This window comes from Equus quagga, chromosome 6, assembly GCF_021613505.1.
Source record: "Equus quagga isolate Etosha38 chromosome 6, UCLA_HA_Equagga_1.0, whole genome shotgun sequence".
NCBI classification, from domain to species: Eukaryota; Metazoa; Chordata; class Mammalia; order Perissodactyla; family Equidae; genus Equus; species Equus quagga.
In genome coordinates this window covers 70,894,636-70,922,003 of record NC_060272.1, presented here as the reverse complement: position 1 = coordinate 70,922,003, position 27,368 = coordinate 70,894,636, and the positions used below count along the sequence as shown (strand labels likewise).

The 27,368-nt window shown below is 41.2% G+C and overlaps 1 protein-coding gene across 1 annotated transcript in view; it reads left to right on the top strand.

The window, feature by feature from the left end:
* The first annotated feature begins 444 nt into the window (after positions 1-444).
* FRY (FRY microtubule binding protein) overlaps positions 445-27,368 on the top strand; it is a 401,426-nt gene continuing 374,502 nt past the window's right edge. Inside the window, exon 1 of the mRNA XM_046664270.1 lies at positions 445-676. The gene's annotated coding sequence lies outside the window, so the exon portion shown is untranslated. The remainder of the gene's footprint in view (positions 677-27,368) is intronic.

The window sequence follows — 27,368 nt, the reverse complement described above, 5'->3', positions numbered from 1 at the left end:
GTTAAAAAACAAACTAGCAAACACGAACAAAACAAAACAAACGCCTTCCAGCTTTAATTCCAATACCCTACCCCAGGTAGCCTTTCCTGGATTTCCTTAAGAAATGTCTTTAAAGATCTCACACCAGAACTGCTGCCAGCCGCTGCCCTTCCCGCGAAGGGCCCTAGAGAAGATGCTTCCTCTTTTTCTTTTCCTTTTGGTTGTCTATTTATTTCTAGATTAGCAAAGGAGAGAGAAACTGCAGAGGCCAGCGGCCGAGCTCCGCGCGCCGTGCCCGCAGGAAGCCTCGCCCAGCCCGGGACCGCACCCTCCCGCGGCGCCCCTGGAGAGGGCCGGCCGGGCGCGCGCCACCGGCGAGGGAGGGGCGGAGGGCGGGGGCGGAGCCAGCGGCGCCGGCAGCCAATCCCGGAGGCGGCGCGTCCCGGGGGTCCGCTGCTGGCCGGCGCGCTGGGGGCGGGGCTCCGCTTGACAGTGGCGGTCGCCGGGCAGCCGAGCCCGGGCGCAGGAGAGCAGCGCAGGGAGCGCGAGCGGCGCAGGCGGTGGCGAGGGCGCCCGGTCCCCGCCAGCCCGGCTCTCCACGCAGCCAAGTAGCCTCCCGCGGCGGCGGTGGCGGCGGCGGCGTCCAGGCGATGCTGCAGGTCTCCTCGGGCGCCGGTGTCCTGGCCTCTTCCTAAAGGTACCCAGCGCCTCTCGCCCCCTCGCCCCAGGGCACCGCAGCGCCCGGAAAGTGGCTTTGTGAAGCTCCTGTTCCATCGACTGGGTGGTGGGCTGGTGAGCGGGGTGGGTGGGGCTGGGCGGGGCTGCGCTGTCTGGGCTGCTTTGCCCGTGAGGAAGAGGGTGGGGGCTGAGGGAAGCGGGGTGGGGGGAGGAGGGCTGTCTCCGGGCAGCAGCTGGCAGCATCCCCATCCTCCATCCTCCTCCTGCTTCCATGTGGTTTGAAAGAGGTTCTGTTCCAGGAGAAAGTTTGATGCTGAGACTTGAGCAGCCAGACTCCGGGGGCCCTGAGGCCCGCACCTTTAAAGAGAGGCGGATCACCCTGCCGGGGACGCCCGTGTTCTTCTGAATATGGGCATGCAGGAACCCGTGCCACTTTCTGACCCGAGCAGCATTCCTGACACAGGCCCTTCCCTGAGGAAATTCCTCTGTGGGAATCCCCGTTGAGGAGGGAGCTTTCCGGAGGCAGGGCATCCAGAGCCCCCGCATTGTGGTTTTTGCTTGAAAACAGTGCAGCAGGTAATCAACGCCCCCAGGTTCTCTCCCCCTAGAATGGGCGCTGCCAAGATCTATGCTCTGACAGCTTCATATATTTAAGCCTACCTTATCTGCTAATTAAAGATCCCTAATCACCAGTGTGTCCAAGGTGCCAGTGATTACGTCTGTCAAATCTTGAATATTTTCTTACTGCCACATGCTTCCAATCGGCTTTCCCTGAGTGCTGGGACGGTGATGTGGAGCACACTGAAGGGAGTAGAAGTTATGGCCCAGCTCTTAGGGTGAGAGGTGGGAGCAAAGAATACCTGTACCCGCCTGAAGATGAGAGAAAGTTTCAGCCTTCAAAACAAGATGGATTAGGTAGGAATTATTTGCTTTACAAAACTTCCTCTCATGCAGAGAAATAATGAGTCAGAATTGAGTTTTACACAAGGGTGTAGGAACACGTCTATCGTAAAGTAGCTTAGAGTAGAAGTAGTAACATGAATATCACATGCACTTGAAATTAGTAGATCCCAACAAATACATGTTGAATTCTGTTCAATTCTGATCATTATGATACCTTTCTGATCACACATGTGGATCTCACAGTTACTTTATTCATTTCTTATGAAGACCTATTCATACCCTAAGACAACTTCATAACACCAACTTTTGTGTCCTGGAGACACCCTTGGCCAAAGACATCAACATCCTGTTCTTGTCCATATGATTGACACCCACACCAGGGAACGTCACATCTGTAAGAACATTTGCGTCATAAAGAGAAGGAAGCTTCTTTAGTCAGTGGTGACACAGTATATGGACACATATATTGAGTACATACTATGTACCAGATATGTTACTAAGTGTTTTACATAGATTATTACTTTAATTCTCACAATCACTCTGATGAGGTATTATTACTTCCCGTATTTTAGAGTTTAAAGAGCTTACGTAATTTTCCCAAGCTTATGTGTCAAGTAAGTGAAAGAAGCGAGATCTGAACCTGGGTCTGTTTGACTCCCTGTCCAGGCTCTTTGCCACTACCCTATGCTGTCTCCCAGTCCCTCTTGAGAGACAGTTGCCTGTGTTATAACACAGTAGGAAATCCAAATATGACAACATATGATGTGTCTACTGGCTTCCTAGATCAGATTCGTTTATAGAATATCTTCTCCCCCTGAATGCCAGTGCCTAGCAGGTATTCTCTTCACCAAAGGGCAACATAAGGGGATCCCCAGACTCTTCCCAACCCCCAGTCCCCAGCATGTAAATCAGATGGAAATCTCCAAACATATAAACTCCTTGCCCTTTCAGATAGGTTGGTTCCCGAAGACAGGTAACCTAGTGTTTCCCTCACTGGCACTTAAGGAGCAGTCTCTGCCCTCTCAGTCATCAAGTCTATTTTAGGTCTGCACACACAAGTACACCCCACCAGTTGGCAGCAACACATCCCCTGCAGTCTTCACACTGGCACACTCGTCTTCCTGTACCAACTGTCAGAGGATGCCTGACACAGGCCAGCCTACTTAAAAGGAAAGACTGAAATGAAGCCTCTGCAGAAGGTAGTAGTAGTCCAGGGGATCCCTGGATTCTACACTGCTGACCGGAAAGGAAACTGACTTAGTGCCCGAGGAACAGGAAACAGGCCTTCTTCATGTTGTTTAATGCCATGTATAGAGTGTAGCCTGATGTCAACACTATTGAAGACATGTGTTCACCGTATAGAAACCCTTTTACCTACTGTCTTGGCGATAGATGTGGCCACACACCTATTTCTGATTTGATTCCTTGCGTTTACACTTAGGCAATTGTCACTTGGCTGAATGGTATCAAAAACTGATGTCACAGCTGTGACACAGTAAGTTTTGAAGCTGCGCCTAAGAAATCATGTCTATTATTATGATCAACAGCCATGATTTTATCATTCTCTTCCCTAGAGGTGTGTGTGTGTGTATTCTCTCCCTTGGTATAGTTTTCAACTCGCTCTGGTTCCAAAATGATGTGCAGTACTAAGCCTGAAAAGAAATGAATGCATTTTTGAGCTGTGACCGTATGCTGCCTGGAAACATAGCCCTGTAGTTGGCATTTTACTCATTTCACTCTAGTGCTAAGAATCTCAAAGTCCTGTGTACATGGTTTGGGATTTCAAATGGACTCTCCTGTCTAATTATTTCACTCTCTACCCTGTAGCACTGGTAAGGTTTGAGTTTAGAATATAGCCCCAGCACCTCCCCTCTAATATCTCAAAACTGCCAGAAACTGGAGCAGCACTAATTAAATTGGGAAAGTAGAACATGAGGTTTGCTCATTGTCACACTCTTGCACCAGAATGGAAAATGTGCCAAAATCATTGCTGGGGATAAAGAGTGAAGTAGACTTCTTTAAAATGACTAGTGATCTACAAAACTATACAAAATTATTGACATCGCACAGTTGCCTAAAGTTGGGTTCATGCATATACCTCATTAACTTAAAACTGGGCAGTATCAACAAACTTCGACTCTGCATTCTATGCCGTTTATAAAACTTCTCATTAAGTAGCAGTCCATCTTTATTTCCACATTTCATCAAATCTAAAATGCCATCAGTTGTAAAACATAGAATCACTTTTATGTTATGCCAGAAGAAAGAGAAACTATTGCCAATTATATTATAACATGCTACTTTAACAATGGTCTTCCATGACACTGCATGAATTGGTCACACTTGTCTCTCATTGCTTTCAAGTTTCTTTCATCTCTTCCATGAGTTTTGGTACTTTTTCCTGCCATTGCCTTCAGTAGCATTGCTTAGAGTGTGATAGGCAGTCGGTTTGCATATATCTCAGTAACAAATTGTAACAGATTCATCTTCTGGGTCTGTCTTCAGTCTGGTAAAGCATGTGGGTTTTGCCTTGCAAGGTCATATGGAAATGCCAAACAAAGACAAATGTTTCCTTTAGTAATATAACATTTATGCCCCACTGCTCTGTGTCAGTGAATACACAGTAACATCTTTCAGTGCCAAATCATAGTGTAATCTTTTTGAAACTCATTTAAATAGCAATTAAACAGAACACGTGCAGTGCCAACAATACCCATAACTTAGTAGAAGTAATAACAAAGTGAATAGCTGTGACCAAGTTTATGCACATGCAGGAAATGAAAATTTTGCCATGACTACTGTCAAGTTGTCAGCAATTTTAGGATACCATCAATATTAACACACATCCTGATTTCAAGGAGGTTAACATGTGAAAAAGAAAGAACTTTAGCAATGAAATATGCTAAGCTGTACCCACTTAGTTCATGAACTCTAACCTGCCCATCTTCTTACATGTATTCATCCATTCATTGATTCATATAATCATTCACTTTGTTTGACTCCAAGCTCCAGGAAGGCAAGGACTTTTTCTGTCTTGTTCTCTACTGTGTGCCAACCACTTAGGATAGTCCAGGACACATAGTTAATCTGCTCAATAATTATCTGAAGAATGAGTGAATGAGTATTGACAATGCCATGGAGGTGTATCAAGTGGTTTGCTACTCTTCGGCTGGTTAGAAAACGTATTCTCAAAATTATGACATTGACAGAAATGCAAAGCAGAGAAAAGGGGTACAGGCTGGCATTAAGTCCTTGATTTTATTTGCAGAGCCCAATTCAAAATATGTCATGCCATTACAAAACTAGTTCAAGGTATATAGAAATTCTGTTGTAGCTTTTATTGATCTTTGACCACTGAAGGAATTTATAATAACTTACATCTTGGTTCTATAACAACTTTCATCTTGTATTACCCAAAGCCATTAATTGCTTGAATTTATGCACAGTTCAATTTCATGTACTTGTTCTGTTGTGTATTTGGCATGTACCAGAATTAGCAGAAAAATAGCCTTTCCTTCAGTAGGCACCTCTGAAACAGGAACTCAGTGCTGGTGACCTTGTCTGAATGTACATCTCCAGGAAGATAAACATCTACTTAAAGGCCTTGCCTTACAGTCCACTTTTTAACCCCCCAAAAGGCCATCTTTACATTTTGACATTTGACAAATCAAAAGACAAAAAGGAAAATCTTGACGGGCAATACAGACCTCCATCTGTCAGTGCCTCTGTTTCCTTATTGCTCCCTAGTTAAGCAGAGTGCACTTCTAGACCAACAACAGGAAGTCAGATGAATATGCCAGCAGAAAGAATGGCTGGGAGGTTTAGCATAGCAGCTAACTCTGAAGTAGTCCTAAGGATCAAAGTGAGTTAGCATTGCCCAAATAATGCCATCATCTATGAATGTAATAACTGGACCTGCAAAAACACACCCAGATTCCAGTCCATTGACATGTGGGACCTCTAAAACACATATATAACAAACAAAGGTCACTTGTGGGTTTCTAAGATTCATTCAGTCTGCTTGCTCAGGGGAGGATAAATGGTGTGCGCAGAGGGTCGTTACTGCCTCTCCCCCTGTACAGTTGAAGTAATGTGACATGTTAGTGGATACTGTGAAGGGTCCTGGCAGAGAGACCAGAGCTGGCTCTTTCACATAGAAGAAGATAATTATTAATTATGTCTTTTTCGTTATACAGTCATGTATCACTTAATGATGAGGATACATTCCGAGAAATGTGTTGTTAGGCGATTTCATCATTGTGTGAACATCATAGAGTGTGCTTATATAAACCTAGATGGCATAGCATACTGCACACCTAGGCTGTATGGTACAAATCTTGTGGGACCACCGACCTATATGCAGTCTATTGTTGACCGAAACGTCATTATGCGACACATGCCTGTACACTAAAATAACTTACATGTACTTACCTTTATTAAGTATTGTTAACGTGGGCCAGACAAATGGCAGATGACAAAAAAAAAAAAGTTTAAAACTTGTTTTTTCTGAACATGGAAGATAGAATAAAAGAAAAGCAGAATAATCCCAGCTGCCAATTCTATGATTATGTGGGGTGTTTTAATGGTACCCAGGCTTTGTTGTAATCAGGTATGGCAAGACATGCAGACATGGAAATGACTGTCATAAAGGAAGAAGTTCATTATACCCATGGCTCCCTAGAAGCAGGAGGCACAGATGTGACACAGGGCCACAGGGGAAGCAGCGGGGTCAGTCAGGAGGCAGAGGGAGTAAGGGGAGAATGTGGACAAGAGCCTTTATTGTGGTTTCCACTGGAAACCAGAACAGGAAAGGCAGGGTAAGCAGGGTTAGGATTGGCTACTTTGAAGCATTTCAGAGGGCTCTAGGGCATAGGGCTGTCCCTAGTTGTCTGGTACCTGGCGCTGAGCTGATTAGAGCAGGTGGATAGGGACCCTGAGTGTGAGAGCCAGTAGTGGAGGTGGTTAGGAGTATGGGCTCGGGAAGAGTTGGTTTGCATATGAAAGGCACCCTGGAAGGCAGCTCGTTTATCCGTTTATGCCAGGTCGGAGCTGGCCAATCTAGGAGGGATAGTCCCTCCGGGGTCATCAAGGCCCTAAGATGTCAAAACATCAGAGTACAGAAAATGAAAGCCATGATTAATACATGGGGATTTTTTAAATAGTCAACTAATGAATTACGACCATGTATAGATGGAATATTCAGCCAAATATGCATAAATGCCTAGCTCAAGCTCTGACACATGGTCCTCATCCGGTAAACGTTAATTAAATCTGAGTCGTGGTGCCAGATGGTCCAGCCGTGCTCACAGTCGATCTTTGCTGGATACTGTGGTCAGGTGTGCAGTGTTTGTCTTGAGGAAAAGAAAAAATGAGAAAGTGCGCACTCCATAAAGTATCCCCAGATGAAAGATGAACCACCCAGGCAGAAGAGGAGCTAAACACTTAAATCTTTAAAAACATAAGTGAGCCCTTAAGCAAATACATCTTCTGCTGTGAGATCTTAAAATCTATAAGGTAATTATATGTTTGGGGTAATTATTATTCACAGTGGATTTGGAATATCAATAAAAGTCAGGGAACATGAAAGTTAAAGGCAACTTTTAAAAAGGTGGTTTCTCAGAGTGAAATTAGAGTTTCAAAGTGAATGGTGTGTTGCAAATGTGTTCAGGAGTAGACTTCTAAATGTGAGTTACTCAAAATCGCGTGAAACGTACTTTTCTGCTTGGCTGCGTATGAGTATTGATGAGATGATCAGATGATATAGATACACAGAAAGGAGTGGTACTGGAGAGAGCTGTATGAAGCTAATCAACAGGACATGTGGTGGTGACAAGTCTAGGCATAGAATGTTTAAAATGTACCTGTGCTAACGCGTGTCTACTTTGAGGATGCTGACGGAGGGTGGTGATGAGTGGGATGGACATGGGGTTAGACTCAAGAGTTACTTTTAATGATGAATGGCAGGATTGCATGATGGTGGGAGCGTTAGGACTCACAGCTAATAAATTAAATGAGTTGTTGCTATAGTGAGCCTCGTGACTTTATGTGACTGGTTAATGATTAAAATGTCTTTAAAGTCCTACAACGTTCCCTTGGAATCTTGACCATGCACGTTAAGAAATAATAATGAAAATGTGAGCAGGAGGTCGATCTAATAATCTCCTAAGGTAATTCCTTCACAGTGAGGACTCTGAGATTGCCCTCTGCTTTCAAATTCCTTCCACTTTGTGACTTCACACACATCTCCTTTGCATCGTGTAGGAGTTTATCTGTGCTGATGGAAACTGTAGGAGTGTTTTCACTGGAGCACAGCTGCTCTCCTATTGTGCTTCCAAACTGACGTCATAACTCTTTAATTAAAGTAGCAATATTCACGTAAACTGGCCAGTGAAAGCATTTCTCCCTGGCTTATGTTGCTGACCTAGATTTGATGTGGATCAGGACATCAAATCTAGGTTTATCACTTGGGTTTATCCCCACCAGTGAAGCATGTCTCTTAACATAATATACATTATTTTTAAAGATTTTATTTTTTCCTTTTTCTCCCCAAAGCCCCCTGGTACATAGTTGTGTATTCTTCGTTGTGGGTTCTTCTAGTTGTGGCATGTGGGACGCCGCCTCAGCGTGGTCTGATGAGCAGTGCCATGTCCGCGCCCAGGATTCGAACCAACGAAACACTGGGCCGCCTGCAGCGGAGCGCGCGAACTTAACCACTCAGCCACGGGGCCAGCCCAACATAATATACATTTTATAGTCCAGGCTTTTGTGGACTTTTAACCTCTGACTCTGTACACGAATTAGGCCTATGTAAAAATGGAGTAGTCAGTCAAATGAGATAATATGCAGAAACTTTTGAATTGTCCAAAAAATGTAAAGAACAATTACATCTATATGAGTGCTGCATTTTGCTTCCAGGTCTTTCTCAACATCCGTGATACTCATTAGTCTTTTGCTTGCGGGAGTCCTTTCTTTGTGTTGATTCTGTGAGACCCCATGATGGGAGGGTGAGGGGAGAGGGGGCAGCTTTCCTGGAGCAGTTCTAGGTATTTGCATTCGTTTTAGCTTTAATCTTCATGAATTTGAATTGCATTCTTTCAGAAGTGGAGTGGAAAGAGGCATACCCTTGCTTGTCTTTTCAGCCCTAGAGCCTAGAGAAGTGTCTGCAAATGGTAAGAGCTTAATAACTATTTGTTGAATTAGAAAATATTGTTTGTCTGGTTGACACCAGAATTTCCACCCTCCTTTGGCTCAAAGATCCTTATTAATTATAAGTAGACGTTCTTACAAAATACTTTATAATTTGATAGTTAAATCATCCAGAATGAAGAAGCAAGAACATCAAAACTGAAATTTTAACAAATAGAAGTCATGGTGATAAATTTGCCTTAACAAATTAAAAAGTCCATTACAAATAACCATTATTAAAATTCTATGATATTGGACTGAAAACTAGACAGATTAAAAATAATAACATAGAAATTTCCGATTTGGATTTAGATTATTTAGTGAACTTAAATTAAGACATACAAATAAGCAATACAGCTTTGAAGAAAAGATCAGTTACCTAACAAAGCTTGCTAGAACAATAGAATAACAGTTTGAAAACAGTAAGAAAAAGAATAATGTATTTTGGTCATAACCAAATAGTGCAATAAATTTCAGATAAGCCATAGTGATAAATATTGGAGGAGAAAAAAGAAGTACCATAATGATGGATATATGTCATTATACATTTGTCCAAACCTGCAGAATGTAGAACACCAAGAGTGAGCCCTAATGTAAACTCTGGACTTTGCATGATTATGACGTGTCAGTGTAGGTTCATCAGTTGTAACAAATGTACCACTCTGGTGAGGGATATTGATAGTGGGGAATGCTATGCATGTGTGGGAGTAGGGGGTATATGGAAAATCTCTGTACCTTCCCCTCAATTTTGCTGACCTAAAACTGCTCTAAAAAAACAAAGTGTTAATAAAAAAGGAAAAGGATGGAGGGGAGGAAAGGAGGCAGGGAAAAAAAGCAAAGTAATGTATTTATCTTAAGTCTGAAGGCAATGAAGATTCTTTTGAATATTCATGTCATCTTACAAAAGACATGCGTTGCAATATAGAAAACTGAAAATCATTTAAATCATGAAACATAATAAAACAATTCTAAAAGGCAAAATGACAGAATGAGAAAGAACATGACTAATGAAGAGTTATCTAAAATATTTAAGGGGTTGATGTGAATATGGACTATGTGGCATGAGTACTCAGATTCTAGTCCATGGGTTTGAGGGAGATTAGCAGACATTTTGGACATTGAAATACAAATGTTAGATCATCACATGATAGGTTCAGAGCATAAAACGTACACATTAATTACCGCCACTTAAAGATATAATTTTCTCTTTGACAAAAATGAAAAGTGATTTGGAAAGTTGTAATTCTGTGTCCACTGACGACTTTTTCGTTTGTTGTTCTAGTAAAACAAAAATAACAATAACAATCCTTGAACCACCACTAAAGGAGGTAAATCAGAGGGACTTTATTCAGAAACCACTTGAGACAGAACTACACATCAGGATTTTCTTCTTTTACTTACACAGTTTTCCAGACAGTAGAAACAAGTTCAACAAGACTTTAGTTTGGACACTTACAGACACTAGTAGCACGTTAGACAGTGTCTCTGCCTTAGTTCTATCTCTTAAAAACACACTTAAAACAGTACTTAAGGTTTTGAAATTTGGTCTCAATCCTCATAAAATGTTCCCTTCAGCATTGTTTTTCTTATTTCTGTGGGAACTGGAAGTAGAAACTCTATCTCTGTGAGTACTGCATGCGAATGGAGAAGGACTTGCCTGACCATCCAAGCGATCAAAGTAGAGGTTGGGGTGTCCCTTGAACAGTGGCTCCTTTATGTTGGGTATGTTTCTGGAATGGAAAGAGCTTTGACTCAGACTGACCTGGGCTTGCCACCCCCTTATCTACGGAATGAGAAGTGAGTCAGTGCCTGTTGAAGGCTAACTGTGTGGCTGGTACCAAGCTACAGGCTTCATTGCATTCTCTCCTTATCTCAGTTAATGCCCACAACAGCCTCCTGTGCAATAGACTCTGTTATTATCTCTATTTTACAGATTAGGAAACCGAAAAACAAAGAGGTTAGATATTTTGCCCAATGTCACCCTGAAGTGAAGAAGCTAGGAGAAGAACCCAGAGTGTCTGACCCCAGAATTATGCATTATGCACCTACGTTATACTCCCACAGGGTGTGCTTTACATCCGTCAGCCTTAGTTTCCTTGTCTGTAGAGTGGGCCATTCATTTCTACTGGGCAAGTTTGTTGTGAGTTTGCGAGAGAATATGTATAAAGTATCTAGCACGCTAATGACCTGGTAGAGAGTATGTGCCTGTTGTTATTGCCACTTCTGCTGCTTTTGGAAATGACTGTAATGTAACAGACTAGTGCAAGTCCCAGGTATTTTTTGTCTCTCAGATTTAGCCCAGTCTTGCCCATCGCTATAGCACTCACTCTCTCCTAGCCATTCACCATTCCACATCTACAGGAGCTCCCTTACTGGCCTCGGTAAGTCCAGTCTAGAACCCTGTCTTCTTCACCAGGACCCATCTTTTCTTCCTTACATGGAGTGACTAGATGAGTGTGGAACAGCAGAAGTGGAAATGGAAGCACTTTGAAAGGGAGTGGGGCAGAGCGGCCTTTTTCTTTGCAGAAGTGTGCACCGACTCATCAAAACAGTGGAATTAAATCCACCAAAAGTAGAACAGGAGGAAGGTTTCCACTTGACACTCTGTACCAAGAACTGGAGAGTTAGCATCTTCACTTGCTATCCCCTGAGTCCTGGATATGTTATCTTCTCAAGTAAGAAGACAAACATAAGCAACCTCTAGTTTACTGCGGAAACTATAGAGAAAGAGTGCGTTTAATTACGGTTCCATAAGGTCTTAAGTAGTTAGACCTTAAGCATGCGTATAAATATACTGTAGCCAGTGAAACCTACATTGTGTTTCTCCTGACCTTTCCCTGCCGAGATCCTGGAGCATCCACTTAGGAGTTTTTAGAAATCAATTACAAAATTACTCTCTTGTTCTCACAGGTCCAACACCATGAGTATGTGATGCCTGATTAATATATTTGAAAATATATTTTAATGTATTTAAAATACATTAAATACATTTTTAATGTTAATACATTCTTAAAATATATTTTTATTATGGAAGTGGTGTGTGTTCAATGTTGAAAAATTTAAAAATGTAGTTAAGCAAATAGAAGATAAAAACATCTATAATCCTACTTCCTAAATATAATCACTGTTTGTATTTTTGCATGTTTCCTCCTAGATTTCTTTTTTTCACATCTAGATATATTGTTTACAAAAATGGAATCATTTAACATACTGTTTTATAAGCTGCCTTTTGCATATAGCACAATTTATCCCAAATATCTCTCCATGATAGTAAATCGTAGATTTTTAGGCAAACTGAAGGTTATCAGACCTTGGTCCTTGTGTTTCGAGAAACTAGAAAAGCGTCCACTTAGCCCCAAGTCTGAGGACTTTGTCCATCTGACCATCTCTACAGAAGACGCACTACCTGCCTCGTGGAGTTTTGAAGTAGCCCAAGTTTGGTTTCACTTGCAAAGTGAGAGCTCCACATCCAGACTCCTACCTTGGCCCAGTATTCCTGTCACCATGAGCCTCCCACTATTTTCATGATCTCCTGAGGATGTCAGAGTCACCCTGGTGGTTCCAACATAGAAGCAAAGGGGAGCTTTTTCTGCCTTGCATCTTCTGAGAGATGAATGTCAGGAGACACACAAACCTGCCAACTGGCCTCTTAAAACCAAGGCCATCTGCCAGTCAAAAGCTGCCGTTCAGCGAGACCAGCCCGGTGGCATAGTGGTTAAGTTCATGTGCTCCACTTTATCAGTGTGGGGTTCACAAGTTCAAATCCCAGGTGTGGACCTACACACTGCTCATCAAGCCATACTGTGGCGGAGTCCCACATACAAAATAGAGTAAGATTGGCACAGATGTTAGCTCAGGGACAATCTTCCTCAAGCAAAAAAGGGGAAGATTGGCAACAGATGTTAGCTCAGGGACAATCTTCCTCACACACACACACAAAAAAGCTGCCATTCAGAATGCTGATACCCTCCCCATCTTATAATTTCCATTTCTACAGCTGGCTCTCAATTATTGCTTCCCCTAGAGCCAAGATGCCAAAGATAATTGAAACCCACAGATAATCACCAAACTTCATGATAGTTTAAAACTCCTCCCCATCCATCTTTCAACGAGAGCTGCTCACAAATGGACTGATTTGAGTTCTCCTCCTTTTATTTCCCCGGATTAGCCCCTGATTCAGAGCCTAATGAGCAATGAGAGAGCCAAAATTTGGTTGCCAGAGAGACAAGCAGAACCAGCCTGTCTTTATGATCCTGCAGTTTGAGTATCTCAGTCTCTGAAACCTCCACTGGCTTCACTGTGAAAAGTACTAAGCAAGGTGTTTTATACCAGTAGAATCAGACAATGACTATTGCTTCTTGGTTCTTTATCCAGATATTTTACCCAAGAAAATATCTACTAGGTTTTCCAAAAATGCTGCCTAGGTTCTCCAAAAGCCCATCTAAGCTCTTTACACTACTTTGATCTCCTCTTTCCTCAGTCTGCAGTTTACCTCCAGCATTCTGCAAAAACAAAACATATACACACATGCAGATATGTATATTTTTTGTGTGTACATATATAATACATACACTCACACATTTTAAAAAATGAATCAGTCACCATTCTCTAGCCTCAGATTTTCTTTTACCTTCTCCAGCAAGGAGCACTGAGCCTTGAAATCACCAGTCACCAGGTCGCCACTTGCATGTCAACATCCTTTCCTCCCTGGCCAGCACAGGCAGCTGCTTCACCTCTTTAGCCCTCTCTCCCCCACCTTAAAGTCCTCTTTCAGTATTTCCATTTCTCTTCTCCCCTTTCTTTCCTTTTGTACAATGCCTTTTTCTATTTCCTGGCATTTTTCCCTCTCAGCTAGGACCTATGATGTATCTGTAAGAACAAACTTTAAGACCATGGTGTTTTCTGCAACCATCACAGCTGTTAAAGTTTCCTGAAACAGCATTACCTATGTAAAAGATTTTTTTTCTTCAAGGAAATCATCTGGGGCTTCGGCTTTCATGGCACTCTGCAGCTAGTTGGGTTACAACTGTAGGAAGGAGTTACTGCCCTCTGGTTACGTCATAGATGCTGAGAAGACCGTTTTGATTTAGGCACCGCAGAGCACTTACTTCTGAGCTTGTTCTCGCCATCTTTGCTTTATAAGTGGCTTATTCCTCAGCGGTAGAGTGATTCCGGCCCTTTGGGACCACTCCAGCCTATTTGAATAAGCTAGCAATAACATTAACAGCCTTCTTGGACACTGAGTTTTCCCGCACTTACCGGGTAGTGCAAATTAGATGAGTACCTTTAGGATGTTTTCAGTTTCTTCTCAGCGTTTGTTAAACAGTTGAGGTATTTATCAGAAATATCAATTGTACACAAACACATTATAGTATGTACTTTTAATTGTATTTGTACTGAAACTGTAGAAATTGATTTTTTGTTGGATCTTGTCCTTAGCACTGGAGAGGAATAGTGGAAGTGTTGAAAAGAAATTATGTGTGAATTACCCCCATTTAGTAGAAGACAGTCGAAGCTGGCACAGCCTCCTGAGCTTTTAGCCAGGCCTGAGTGGGAGGACTGCTGATGAGGAGACAGAGCGAGGAGGAGGCCAGCGTCTGCACCGTCCTCGTCTCATCTCCTCTCATCTCCCACCCGGCACAGTGCCTCGGGCCCACTGACCCAGTGAGGGGCCAACGCCAGCTGGACCCCAGATTAGAAAACGAGAAACACAATTCAAAGCTAACAAGGGATCTGGGGAAAATGGCTACAGCACTATTGATTTCATTTGGATCCTGGATGAGATTCAGGACATCAGTGATTTCTCCCTTGAAATTTGTGTGAAACACAAGCCATGAGTGTGTATTCTATTCCTTCTTTCTTTCTTTTTCTTTTCTTTCTGTTTTTTTCTTTGGAAGAGAGTCTGTAACTTTGATCAAGTTCTTAAAGGAATGCATGGCTAAAAAGTGTTTAAGAATCACAGTTGTAGTTTTTCTCCCCGGTTTAAAATAGCCTCTCCTTTGCTGACTGTAAGTTTTATTCAGCTTGTCCTGAAAGAGAAGAAGTTTGAGGTGTTCTAAACCTCCAAATTCAGCTACTGGGGTTGGTTGGGGGACCGGGGGCTTTTAAACCCAAACCATTACTTTCATGAGCACCCACTAAATCCAAGAAATCACAAAATTGGAGGGAGGCTGCCCTGGTGAGGCTGCACGTGTGGAGGGTGATGCTGTCCACTCCCAGCATCGTCTGAAGGCTGCAGGAAGATGCTGGACTGCCTAGCAGAAGGGGCAGACTGAGCTGCCATCCGCCTTCTGTGAACAGGCCTTTATTATTTTGGCTCCGGTGGGCTATAGCCCTGAACAGCTAGAGGTCAAATACACCTTCAGAATTCTAAATTCTAAAATATACCCTCCTAACACAGTAGTTTAAAAATATCTGATCTTTTGGATCATAACTGTAGTGAGAATTGATTATATTCATTTTGTTTTCCACTCAGGAGATAAATTCCTCAAGAGTATTGATATTGGTCTTGGAAAAAATGGGCGCTTGAATGACATATACCAGTTAAACAGAATCACCTTTGTAAAAATGACTGGTCTGGAATAATATAAATCAAAATGAAACCAAGTCATAATGAAGTCCTGTTTCATAGGCAATTAGGTTTTGAGAGCTTAAGGACTGTCCTTTGTTCTGTCACACGCTATGATGAATTGACCAAAAACACCTACAGGAAAAAGAAAAAAATGTATGACGTTTTCATTTTTGGAAGTTTTCTATTGATATTTTAATATCAGTATTGCAGAGAAGGCTCAATTTATTTAAAAAGGGAGATTCTGAGTAACTTTTATTTTACACTATCTGATTGGCTGCATTCCCTTCTGCTAACCTTTTGAACTATCAGATCTGCTCTGAGTTTTATCTATGAACGTAAGAGAAGTTTATGGATTTTTGTGGGTGGATTTACTTATTTGCAAAACTTTGCAAGGTGGTCTCTGTTTTACTTGAACATCCATCAACTAAGGATATGCTTTACTGAAAGAAGATCTTCACTGAGAATTAACCAACCAAAGCAGAAGAAAGTGATGACTGACTGATGTTAATCTAATTATCCCATCGTTGATCCTAAACCGTTACTGCTTAAGTGCCAGATAGATCCCTCTGTTTACAAATAGAGCATGTCCTCTGGCATCAGCAGTAGCTCAGTGCACTGTTTGGAGGGCTTACGCAAGTCTGCACTTATTGCTTCACAGGTACAATACAGCCTCATTTATCTGCCATCATAGAGGAACGTGTCCCAAATATGTTAGTTTTCCAGATAACTTATTTCACTTTGTTGAGAATCTTTCTAAAATGAAGACACTCTCCTCTGTCTTCTGAAACAGAATGCTGAAGTCACCCTTCCCTTTTCTAGATGGCTTGGGCCATCTCTGTGAACTTTTGGATATGCCTTTGGGGGCTGTAAACCTATGAATGTGGGAGTGTTTGTCCATTAAGCTAAATTGCCCCAGATGTCTGTGCTTTCTTATTTATTCACTCTGATTTTTATGGACCTTTTTCCTCCACAGATTTTCATGGTCTTTCCATACCTGTTGGAGTATTTTATATATACCTGTTTCCTACAGTTACCTGGAGGGCTCCACACCTTTCTTATGCTGTAAAAAGCACTTTAAAAATGCTATTCTTTTAAAAATAGTGGGAGAGATAGGATTGACAACATTTAATTCAGGGCAATGACGTTTATTGGTTTTAATTATTCTCAAAATAGGTTTAGCTTAAAGAATAGCTTTTAGTTCATTACTGTGACATTTGTAAAATTCTGTTTCATTACACTTCTTCCAATATTTATTTCATAGTGTTTTTTTCAACATTACAAGTAGATACATTTTAGCCTCTAAGAAACTCAGCATCTACAGTTTGCTTGCTTAAAACGTCTATAGGGTTATGGTGGCAGTGGCTGTCAGCATTATAAGATGCTATTTAGTAATTAGATGAAAAAGCATATTTCAGTTATATAGAAAAAATCTAGCTACTACAGAAACTTCTCCTTTTGTCCTAGAGCAACATTTAATATATTTTTTCCTTTTCAGTTCCAGACTAGAGTTGTTCATAGTCTTTTTTTTCCATGAATGCCAGTCACCTGGAGATATGGCAGTTGATCAATAAAACTGATTACTCTGCAAGTGTGAATCAGATAATTTAGGTCCCCACAATGTTCTGGATCAGAATTTTTGTTTTCCTATTAAACTATCAGTCTATTTTATTCCAACAGGAAGATGTATAATCATCCAGTAATTTCTAAGTTCACTTTCCCTGCTGTTTACCAAGATAATACTTCTTCCCACCTCTCTCACTTCACAGTGAACTTGCCCTGGGGTTTACTGTGTGAAATCTCTGTCCGGGGGATGAAGAGAGGCAGACCTTCCTGACAGTGGTCACCAGCACAAGCATTTGATTTGGGGGCTGACTTTGAAGGCAGTTGAGCAATATGGATGTAGCACTGTAAACAAATCTAGATTTGTCCCTGATTGCCCCCCTTTCTCTAGAGTCTGGCCCCGGATTTATGAGGCGTGCTGGGCAGCAATGAAGAGGTAGGAAGTCATATTGCTAAACAGAACCTTTCTTTTGGTCAGTGTAACCTGGGTCAGACAACTCCAGGCCCCTGCTCCTGTGCATGATAACTAATCTCAACCCCAGCACCTAGACCAGGACCTGGCACAGAGTCAGTGCCTAGTTTTCTCATCTGTAAAATGAAGGTTATAATGCCTACTTCACAGGTTTGTTGTGAGGGCTAAGCAGGAGAGTATGTGCAGTGCCCAAAGCTGTGCCTAGCACGTGGTCGGCTCTTATAAAAACAAAGTCAGAAGCTCGGAACTAATTTAGCTATATGTTATCTGAGGCAGTTTGGTCCCTCAGCCTGGGATGGTGATGGAAGACAAATAGTGGAAGCCCTGGCTTTAATGGTTTTAAGTTGTCTCTGAACTATCATGAATGCTTTCAAGTGCCTTGGGTCTGAATATTTTTAAAACAAATGCCATTCAGAAAAAGTTTAAGGCATCAACGTAGTTTCCAACGTTGCAGACAACTGGAGGAAAAGCTCCTCCTTCTGCGTACCACTCCCATATCCAGAAAGGCTCGTTTAACATCTGGTTGAAAATCTCTCTAACATGTGTGAGAAGCTGACTGACCTTGTGACCCCGGCCACAGCTTCCCCTGGGAGGGCAGCCTCTCTTCCCTTTGGGGGCTGAATGTAAAACGATGAGACTCTAGGTTTGAAAATGAAAGCCTCATCATGATGCCATTTAGCTGGTCCAGGTGGGAGCCCGGGTAATCGAGGTGAGCCATTTAGATGAAGTGAAAAATCCATAGGTCAGATCAAGAACGTGAGTTACGTGACTCCTCCAGTATGATTGTTGTTGCTCAGGGAAGGGCACTTAGGGGACCTAAGGCCACTTTATCTGCTCTGCTGATGGGGATGATAATTTTATCACATGTGACTTTTGATTATAGTGTCTTAAAGAGATCTCCAGTGAGGGGGAGATGAATCTCAGAGGATGGTTTTGGGTGGGTGTGTGTGTGTTTAAGTAGCATCCTAATGATTCTAAAAATTACCTAAGGAAGCTGTTGTAATCAGCTAGACCGTACTGGCTTTTCAACATCAGGCTGTGTTTCTGCATTTCTAATTTGATTACCTGGAGACTTGTATCATTAAACTAAAAGAGGTATCTGCGTTTTATGTCTTGATAGGAAAAAAAAAAGATTAATGATGTTTTAGGAAATTATCTGACTCTGCTTTACCAGGGAAATGATTTCTTCTCACTAATTTTGCATTCCAGCCTAAAACAGCCCTATCCATGGGTCTATAATTAGAAATATAGTAGTCAAATCCAGGCACTAGGAAAAATGTCAGATTCATTTTCTCCACCTCCACATGTACCGTATTTGGTTTGTTGTCTTCTTACTCAGTGAAGAAATTTTATTTAAATATGAGTATCAGAAAATATAAAACTGGAAGATCCACCAAGTTTACCATTTGGGGTATAGTCTATTTTTATACTAGTGAATCGTGTTTGGGGACATAAGGCACAGGAAAGGATTCCCTGTAGTATTTATATAGTAACTTTCCAGCCCACAGAAGTGTGTTGCATTTTGAACCCATATGATGAGCAAATACTTCTACACTAAATGTCTGAAAGAAAAATACCCAGAGTGATTTCCTGTGCACGAAAGTGTGTCTCAAAACCCCAACATGAGGATCACAAGGCTTTAGAGAGCCTAAAGTTGGTTTTCTGTTTAGACCTACATCAAATCTTAAGGTATTTAGAAATTAACTGGTGCAAAATAACATACTGTTTACTAGAAATAATTTAAAAGGCCCACAGCCTTATAATCTCTTTCAAATAATCTTTATTAGGCACTTTCCCACAAGCCTGTTGCATGAACTTGGTATTAGAGTTTTGCAGACAACTGCAAAACTGCTTTCTAAGACTTTACAATGGATCTAAGACAACTTTTATGCTGATATGTACAGTCGTGCACCACATAATGACATTTCAGTCAATGACAGACCACACATATGACAGTGGTCCATAAGATTAGTACCAAATGGCCTACGTGTGTAGTAGGCTATACCCTCTAGGTTTGTGTAAGTGCATTCCATGATCACACAACAACAAAATCACCTAATAACACGTTTCTCAGAATGCGTACCTGTCATTAAGTGACACGCAACTGTATTTCTAGAAGAGTGTAAGACTCCCTGGACCTCAAGGGCCACACTCTCAGAACCTGTTCCCATCCTTGGCTCCACTCACCTCTCCACTACTACATACCAGGTAGGCCCAGAAATCAGCCAGTCAGACCATAGGTGTCAGATGGGTGACATTGCCTAAGAGAGGCAGGAGATGATACAAGAAAAATAGAAAATAAAACTCCAGCCTTTGAATAGCTCAAGGCCATTTAAGAGAAGAGATGAACATATGAGAAACAATTAATGAACAAACTAAACTATATAAAATTAAGTACTCAATTGTGTGAGGTTCAAAGTTGTTTTCATGTTCTTGGAGAATCAATCAAGAAAAAATGGACCTAAGTAGGGCTGATTTCCTTAGACATGAGGAACGTCAAGTTTTCCTGGTGGGTTAGATACGTATTGATGTGAGGGGCAGGACCAGAGCTTGATACCTCTTAGTACTGATTCGTGGTTTTAATGGCTGCAGCACTTGACCCTAGGGTAGATATTGCTGAACCACCCTAAATAATGTACTTGACCTTGTGCTGGTTTGGAAAAGGCTGTTTGGCATTAGCTGAGAAACTGTACTTCATCTGAAGTGAAGCTGAATAACCTGTATATAACGGGTGACCTCTTTACAAAACACTACACGATCAGCATAAAGTTTGGTTTATAATCCTCTTAGGGTGGTGTGGGGAAGGGAAAGAGAGGAAAGCTAGCTCATTTGCATATCACTCTTCCCAGAAAAAAATTTTGCTGACTATTATTTTTTTAATTGTGGTAAGAGCACTTAACATGAGATCTACCCCTTTAACAAATTTTTAAGCACAAAATACAGTATTGTTGACTCTAGGTATAATGTTATGCAGAAGATCTTTAGAAATTATTTATCTTTCTTAACTGAAAATTTGTGCTGGTGATTAGTAACTCCCCATTTTCTCCTCCCCCAGCCCCTGGCAACCACCATTCTACTCTTTGGTTCTATGAATTTGACTCTTTTAGATACCTCATATAAGTGAAATCATGCAGTATTTGTTCTTCTGTGATTGGCTTATTTCACTTAGCATAATGTCCTCAAGGTTCATCCATATTGTCACGTGTTGAAGAGTGTCCTTCTTTTTTAAAGGTGAATAGTATTCCATTGTCTGTGTATACCATGTTTTCTTTATCCGTTCATCTGTCGATGGACACTTAGGTGTTTCCACGTTTGGCTATTGTGAGTAGTGCTGTAGTGAACATGAGCGTGCTAATATCTCTTCAAGACCCTGATTTCAATTCTTTTGGATAAAAACCCAGAAATGAGATGGCTGGATCATATGGTAGTTTTATTTTTAATTTTTTGAGAAACTTCCTTACAGTTTTCCATAACAATTGCACCATTTGGGGCAGAATTATGATTTGCAAGGAGAAAATGTGTGTCGGGGTACTTGCAAGAATGCTTTACCCTGCCTTTTTGTTTAGGAATATAGAAAATGTTCATCCTGAAACCTCTCTAAGAGATATTTCAAGTTCCCAGTGGGCTGCGCTGTCAACAGCTGCCAGGAGACAGCAGTGCAGACTAATCACACTGTATTAAGCCTCTTGGATCATTTGCTATAGAATTATTTTGATCCGTTAGTGTCTGCAGCAGGCTTCCAGATTTCACTTTCAGTCATGTAGTGTTCACTAAATCTTTACCAGAGTGCACCATGAAATGATCCTAGGAATCTGGTTTTTTGCTTTGATTCACCTTTTTTCCTTGTCTAAAGTACTTTTCAGTGGGGACAATAACCTAACACACTGAGTTCAGTATAAACAGGAAATCTGGCAGCAATAACTGGACCAGGGACTAACTTCGCAAAGCCAAGTTTTAATGAGTAATTTGCAAAGTAATTAATCAGGAGGCTACTATCCCAAGAAAATGGAGTAAGTGTACCCTATACTGACTTGGTGCCTTTCTTGGCTGCCGGAGGCAACAGTGTTTTGTGGGCCTTCCCTCCTTATGACCAGTTAGCTTCTCCGAGTAGCCTGCTGTTAGCGGGATGTAAGGGAGAGAGTTGTGAACTCCAGAGTCCACTTCTTTAGTTTTGCAAAACTGCAGTTTGTGAACCATTAGCAACCCATCAGTGGATCAAAATCAATTTAGTGATTCAAAACCAGCTATTTAAAAAAATTAAATAGAAAAGACTAGAAATATCAAAGTGCGTCGTGTATTGTAAGGTTAAATATTTTGCAAAAAAAATTTTTATATACATGTAAATATATGTATACCTATGTTGGTACTGGATTGCAATGTAATATGTATTTCTTATGGTGCATCTTGGTCAGAGAAGCTCAAGAGCCATTACTTTATTTAATACTTTTTTGAAATATGGAAATATAATTTTTTCAATTACGTTTTAGATATAATGATACAAGAGATAGTTTACTTATTTATGCTTAGGAAAAATAACTTCTCTAGGGAAATGATGAACTGATTTAAAGTTGCTATATTCAGACCAACAAAATGAATATGCTCATATGGTCCTCCAAAAAGTATGTTAGGTATAAACTGTTTGATATTTTATACTATTAATTTAGGTATCCCGAAATATTTCAAAGCTTTATGTATAACTATATTTTTGTAGATACCATTAAGGTATATGCAAATCAATGATGATAATGTAATGCAAATAATTTAAATATTTTAAATAGCATTTCAAAATTTAGAGTCCTGACACTAAAAAGAAAAAATAAAATCTAATAAAAAAGCACAAATACAGTAAATCTCCAGGTTCTTCCAAGAACACAGTTGGGCTAGGCTGTCACCAATATTTGTTTTTTCATATGTTGTCATAGAAATTCCTGTTACTTTTCATATTTGAGTAGGTTTCTGCACCATCCACAGTGGCACATTTATTTCCTGGGTTTTTTTTTTTCAGTTGGGGGGAATCATTTTGTTTTAAAGAATTATTATTTTTACTTAAATTGTACAAAACACAAAAGCAATATTGCAACACACACCCAGAGCGTGACTGCTTGGGTTCTGTGACCTACAGCTGGTCCTTTAACCGCTGTATGCTTCACTTTCCTCATCCGTAAAACAGAGGAGACAGCAGTGTCTGTGTTAAGGAAGATTAAATGAGTTAATACTTGTAAATGTGGCAAGTTAGGAAGTGCTCTCTAAGTGGTTGATGTTATTGTGGTGCTTACTCAACCCTCATTCATTCACTGAGCGCCTAGAAGATCAAATCCTGGCCTGGAGATAAAAAGCAACCTCCAGTATCTAAAGGGTCTGAGTGGGCTGATCAAAGTCTTAGAAAGGTAAAGAGAAGACGGATGGAGAAGAGCTAGGTACCAGTTTGGTGATGGGGGAGGGTGAGCTGGGGTAGGCAGTGCAGGCGAAAACTAACTTTTCTTAAATAAGTGCTCTGTGATCACAGTTGAAACAACGTCTGATGTTAACGTTTATTTTGGATTTTCCCCTCAGCCCACCAGCCTAATTCCTGGCCTTTTCCTTCCTGACCGCCTCATGTAAGCTTCTTGTTGCCATTTCCCTCGTCTCACTTTTCTCCAAGAGTTCAGCCTCAATGGAGCTGTTGAAGGACTGTGGTTGAGATGCAGGTACAGCCGATCACGCAGGACTCCAGACGCAGGTGTGGTTCTCTCTGTGCTGATCCATATGCCTACTGTTGATTGGCTCACCTATGGGAGGTAGAAAGAGGACTAACTGTTTAGTTTACAGACTTTCTTACCACCCCTTCCCTAGCCAATTGCTACACTTGTGAAATGCCCCAAATATTCTCTGATCACACTGGATATGTGTGTGGCACAAATCTTCTAAAGTACATTTCACCCATGAAAATGTAAGCCCTGGGTGGTTCTGATTTCCCTAATAATTTGTCACACTGTGTATTTACTAATAAAGTCAGTATTACAATATAGAAATTGTGCACTGAAGCCCGGGGTTGAGAGTAAAGGAGTCCTTTCAGGGAAGTAGAAGTCTTATTTGTTAATCACTGGGTAAGCCCCAGCCATGGGGATCCAAATATGAATCAGAGACTCCAAGGAGCTCAGAGTTGGATAGTGGAAACAGATGTGGTTGCAGGTATTAGAAGCACAGTAATAGAATTACAAACATGTTGCAAAGGAGGGAGTGGCCAGTTATGCTTAGGGTAGGGAGCTGCTACTAGAGACCCACATGTTACCATGTTTCCACAATGAGCAGCAGCACATTTTAAGTAAGGACCTTCTGCATGTGGGACACAGCGCCCAGGGGCTGGTTTACACACCAGGATGGGACAGTGGGAAAATAGCACGCATAGCGCCACATCTGGCCCAGTCCTGTACACACACGGGCCCTTCTGAGCTGAGGTCATGCCCCAGCCATCAGCAGACCTATATTCACACCATTTCTGTTCCTGTAGAGATGACTTAGAAGCTATGTCCCTGTCTTCTGAGATTGAGAATATGTTTGTCTTATATAAAATGTGCAGAAGGTGCTGAGGCAAGCAAGTGAAAAGTAACCCCTACCCAATGGTCAACGTCACAGCAAAGCAGAAGCTTGATTCATAAGTGAAGAATAAATGCAAAGCCATGAAACTAAAAGTGAGAAAGTCAATTTGATGCAAAAGGAGAAAAATGATAAAGAATTCAAGTGACTGAATGAAGTGGAAATTGACTTATTAGGTAATGGAGATACAGCTGGAAGCTCAGCAGTCCCACCTGGGGGAAATAAGGAAGAAGTTAACCTATTCTAAGTGACCCTCCTGTGCCCTGTAAAAATAACATTGAAGGGGAAGGGAAGAAAGCTTTGATGAGAAAAATAAGGAGGGTTAACTATGCGCAGAAGAGAAGTTTCCAGGTTGGGAACAAGAAACGGAGATGATTAAATCAATCCAGAATACTGTGTGTAAAATATGACCAAAGTGATGAGAAGACTGTCGTCTTAAACTGTATCCTCAGCAAGGGAAATCCCAAGATGGAGACAGCAGGGATATGTGCAAATGATAGAAAACGGCTCGTTTCAGGAGTTCAGGAAGGTGTCGTGAAATGAAAAATAAAACAATGGCAACAACAACAAAACCCCTAACCTATGGGAGCCGCCACAGAAGATTTAAGAATGGACTAAGAGGCATCAGATTGCTCTTTTCAAGCCACTCCAGGTATCTATGTATGCCAACCACCTTTTTCATGAATCAGGAAAAGGTACCAGATCTAAAAACAAAACAAACAAGACCGAAAAAAGCCCCTAAAGATTCAAAGACAAGGGCTCAGCTGAATCAAACCTGGAATAGAAAGAGAGAGCAGGAATGTCATACTGGATAAGGAAAGGAGGTGGTTACTGGAACATGGACGGGCCTGACAGTGGAAGCAACCCTGGACAGGGAGGCAGGATCCCTGAATCCTCCTCTCACTGCTGCTCCCTCCCAGCTGTCTGGCCTTGGTGAGGGGGTTGCCCAATGTGTTTCTGTTTCCTTGCTTGTAAAACAAGAGTATTGGAATAAATGAATTCTAAAATCCTTACCACTCTTTAAGATTTCTGTAAGGATAGAGAAGAATATAAAGTGAATCCAGTTCTCAGGACAAGTTCAAAGTGGATTCACCACTCCGGAAGGAAGAATCAGGATTCTATCAGTCATTTACTTATTTTTACTTTTTTAGAATGCCAACCTACTCCTTATCTAGATTCACAAAAAAAATCCTGTTCTATCCGTTCCTCAAAACCTTCCTGGAATGTCATGTTGTTTTCATAAGGCTTGCCTCCCAATTTCAGTGAGAATAGGCATATTTTGACTCATTAAAGGCCATAATGTCCAAAATTTGTACATATTCTTCCTGTTTTGCTCCTGCCTAGCTGCTGCTTGAGGTGCTGGAGCCCTCAGTTTGCTTTGCTCCGTGGGTGCTAGCTCCTTTGGAATATACTAGCCAAGGATTTAAACAGTGTCTGTTTAGAATTGCGTTGTGCATGGTGGGAGACATGGGTGACGGTGGCCAAAAGGTACAAGCTTCCAGTTAGAAGATAAATAAGTCCTGGGGATGTAATGTACGGCACGGTGACTGTAGTTCGCAATGCTGTATTGTATACTTGGAAGGTGCTAAGAGAGTAAATTTTAAAAGTTGTCATCAAAAGGAAGAAAATTTGTAACTATGTGAAGTGATAGATGTTAACGAAACCTTGTGATAATCATTTCACAATGAATATATAGACATATACCAAATCATTATATTGTACACCTTAAACTTTTACAATGTTATATGTCAATTATATCTCAATAAAACTGGGGGGGGGAATCAAGTTGCATTGTGCAGTAGAATATTCCTTGATAACTTCAGTTATATTTATAAATATCAAATGAAAAGTGTGAGGCACGAATTGCCTCGTTTCTACTGCAGGGTCAACTGCTTTTTCTCTTGATCTGTGTAATTGGGCAACAACACACAGCACAAACCAAAGAATAGGAAAGTCATTTCAGCCTGCCAATTAAACATGGCATTGTACTGACTTTGTATCCATAGGGTGCTAATGTGACCCTAAGGAATCAGAAAAGTGGGGGCCCTTCTCTTTTGGATAGGTTCCAAAAGAATGGCAAGTTATTTAAGAATGTTATCAAGCCTTCCATGAAAATACACCTTCAATAAGATTGAATGAGAGGCTCTGTGGCCAGAAGGGGCAAATCAGTGAGAGTGGAGTTAGAGAAAGATGCCAGATGACAAGAGTCAGATGCTAAGACTGAGCAGCACAGTGGGGGCGGGAGGCGGGGAGCCTTGGTAAGTTGTAGACAACAATCTTGGTCAAGTTACGTTTGAATTGCTGATGAGCTTCCGCAGAGAAGATGCTGCAAAGATAACAGAGAGTTAAGATTCCACAGGATGAAGAGATCTAGGGCGGATGGCCGGACTGGGGACCTGCAAACATAGGGTGGTTGATAGAATTTGAGTGCAGGTAATCAATAAAAACGGTGGGAAGTAGACCAACGGTAGAATCTATTTTTAAAAATTAACACAAGCAAGGAAAAGCAAAGTCTTTAAGGCTATGTCTACACGAAACTTGCGAGTGAAATTGAAGGATCCGGAACATCTTTTAGTGTTCATTGCCATCCTACAACCTGGAGTTCCCCAAGAAGTTTTTGAAACGGATGCTCCGTCTGCATTCCAGGTAGGATATTTTGTGGTAGGTCCTGTTTACTCTGGATTTTGATTCCTTTGTAGGGTATCCACCAGAGTGGATTCTGGTACTGCATTTGATCTTTAGACCATTGAGTTCCTTTGGGGTCTGAAATATGAGCTTTCTAATGAGTTTGAGTGTGGTCAGAAAGATTATTGGGAAATCCTGGGAAGGACAGTGTCATTAAGAAAATTCCAGGAGAGAGACTGAAGTATGAGGAGAGTCTCAGCTAGAAAAATCTACCCCTATTTTGATGAGGATAAAGGTAGAATGGAGGTAGTTAACATTGTTCATAAGAAGCTAAATACTGACTTTAAGACAAAAAAGACAAAGAAAAAACTTTTATTTAAAAATTCAGTAAAGCACCAGAGAAGAAAATAACGATTATCACAGAGTATATCAGAGGTTTCTGTTACAGGAGAGAAAAAAAAAGCGTTAGGCGGGAATTTGAGTCAAAAGAGGCTTTTATGAAAATTAGCTTGAGAAAGTGGCATTCATAATTGATGACATGAAAGATGGTAAAACATTTCCTGCGCTTCCTTGTCTTTTTATTTAATTACCCTGTATCCTCTGAGATATGTCAGGGCATTAGTGATTTTGCAACATTAGTTGTCTGCCCAAGTTGAATATTATAGATGAGTATTTATATGTGTGTGCATTACATCATTGAGCAAGAATGTGAGTCTGTACCTTCCAGTTCAGTTTTGAGAGCCTTAGCCTGGGTTGCTTCTCATTAATAGAATTTAAGATATAATAAATGCCAGCCAACTGATTATGTTCTAATTCTTG